Below are 2871 nucleotides of genomic sequence, written 5' to 3' on the forward strand. Positions count from 1 at the left end.
TGATGCAGGTCATTTTTATTTTATTTTTTAAACATTTTTATTCATGTACAACCTTGTATGATGGATTAAATGCGGAGCTGCATCATAAATTGAAGAGTTTTGTTAATCCCTCAACACCACCAACCTTTTGGGGGAATTTTTGCCTATAATTCTAAACTAAATGAAACGACTTATAACTATATGGGCCAAAATGTAAGACTGAGAAGCCCTTTGAATGGTAAGACTTTTCCGTTTTGGGGATAAATAATAAAAAAGATTGTGAGTAAAGGGCAGTAAAATGTTTTTAAATATAGCTACAACAATTATAAATCTTAAATCTTTTTTATAACAATAACTGCAACATAAAAAATGTAGGCTTTGGTTATTTTTTAAAAATAACTGTGAATTTTAAATCAATTCTATTTCAATTCAACGTTTTCTTAATATAGCCCAATATCACAAAGCTACTGTCTCATTGGGCTTTGTACCGGTAATTGTACAAAAGCAGAAAGTCGTCATAAAATATAAATAATAGCTGGTTGCTAAACTAATCTAAACTAAACAGCTAAATTGGGTAAATGTAGAACCTCCTTCTCTGTAAGGAAAATCCGGATGAACAAGTGATGTACCAGGACTGTTGAAGAAGAATTAGCTTATCTGACTCTAAACAACATGTTTGAATAGTGATCATCCAGATAGAACTGGAGGACAGTCAAGACGAGCCAGAGGCGAGGTCCACGGCCAAAACCAGGAGCACAGACGATTCAATTTTTATAACTAATTTTAAAACGGTTTAAAATCTCTATGGATTTTAGTTTGTGGTTCTTTTAATTGACAGATATCCAAACCGCTGCTTATGTTATTTTGGTAAATATATTTTTTCACCTCACCTTTGTGAGGGATAGGCTCCAGCAACCCCATAACCTAGAAAGGGATTCATTAAGTATGTTTGGAAAATGAAGGAATTAACTTTTTTTTTCCACTATGGAAGATTGTTGTATAATTTTTTGTGTGTTTTTATTTTTTTTATTTTTAATGCTTTTGTTGTTTTTTTGTTAAGCATGCTTATTAAAAACTATCAGATGACCTGTGATTAAAAGTTTGAAAATCTTTGCTTTTGCAGTTCTTAAAAGCATCATTGGTACAAGAAATGTGAAAAAAAATTGGCACAATAAAGACATTTATTTTTTTTTTAAATAAATGACGCTTCCATATCCCAGCGGCTATAGGTTCCGCAGAACTTGAGACGTAGACGATCCAGAGTACTCTGTACGACTTTTATTAAAAAAATGAAATTCCTGTTGAGTTTTTGGTTCTGTTCTTCTTCATCAACAAACACATGGAGGTAATCAGGTGTTTTACTCACAACAGACTCGATCAAAAATCCTGCAGCGTATTTTGACTGTCAGTCGTGGATCTGGCAGCAGTGCATTTTGGGCATCTTGGTGTTTTCACTGTTAAAATATCTGAATTTTGGCAAAAAGCTGGAATTTAATCGCTCATGATGGTTAAAAAAAGTTCCTCTGATTTTATTCTTATTTTTGGACAAATGCAGGAGACACTACATTAAAGAACTTTGTGTAATTAAAATAGTATTTGTTGTGCAGGAACAATCAAAGTTTTTCCATAATTTAGTTTTCAGTAGAAGTGCAGAAGCTACGAGGTTATTATTTGCTTTATCACTGGAGTAGAATTAAAATTATTTAAAGATTTATTTAGTTTTGCAACAACAAACATTAAAAAAAGGGTTTTTGTAAGTAAGCCATCTTAAAAATAAATGCAAATTAAGCCTACTTTTTTACTGGATATTAATAAAATATGCATAACTTGATGGGATCATTGCTTATGATTTATTTCTGCTCTCCAGCGGATATATTTGCAGCTTGTTTTCACTGAGAGTGTTTTATCCCTGACACGCTACAGAACTTTCACTCGAGTGGGAACTCTTTCAGAAAGAGTGGGCAGCTCTAGTATTGATAGGAATAACTATTCAGAGCATACGAACCCTTCGACCTTCTTTTTTAAAAAATGTTCTAATTATCTGTTGCTGCACTTAACCGCCTTGAAAATGACCAGGCATTACCGTTCGAGTTAAGAGATGCTCTGAGGAGTCATCAATCATGAAGAGCTTTCTGTAAGATGTCATTTCACATTGCATTCTGGGAAGATTTGTTCTATTGTGATTTTTTTGAATCACTTAAATGCATTTGAGTACTTCATTGCTCAAGTGTCGTACAGGATAATGAATTACTGGTTCCAAAGTGATGTTTGTTTTTTCAAAATACTTCCACGTGACATGTTTTTATGATTAAAAAGATTTCTCTTTGCTTTCAAGTAGATAAATTTGTCAGAATATGTGGTAACTTGTTGGAGTGCTAAATTCTTGTTAGATATGCTTCTTTTTAATTCATTTTCAATTGTCACGCTCTATTTTTTTGTGCTGTTCACACCTGGTTTCAGAGGGTTACATCAGCCGCTCTGAGAGCAGATTTGAGGTCTTGATTTCATTTGTTTTCTGTCAAATTATTTGGTTGATTTTGATCATGTTTCTGTTTAGTTAAAATTTTCAGTTTAGTTCCTAGTCTTCTCAACAATTTCCACATCTTTGCTTCTTAACCTTTAAATACCCATAAAAAAAAGAAAACACCAAAAAAGGTATTTTCTTCTCCTGCTTATTGTATTGATACGGAACTCCTAAAGGGACATCAAATAAAAAAATAAAAATAATTAATTAAAAACTAAAACTACTTTGGGGCTTCTTAAAAAATATAGGGGAAAAAAACAACAAAAAATGTATTTTATTCTGCTGCTTAATGCAATGGTACAAAACCCCTAAAGGGACATCAAATAAAAAAAATAATAAAAAATGAAAGTGAAACAAAGTTTTTTTTC

This window comes from Oryzias melastigma, linkage group LG24 (genome assembly GCF_002922805.2).
Source record: "Oryzias melastigma strain HK-1 linkage group LG24, ASM292280v2, whole genome shotgun sequence".
NCBI lineage: Eukaryota > Metazoa > Chordata > Actinopteri > Beloniformes > Adrianichthyidae > Oryzias > Oryzias melastigma.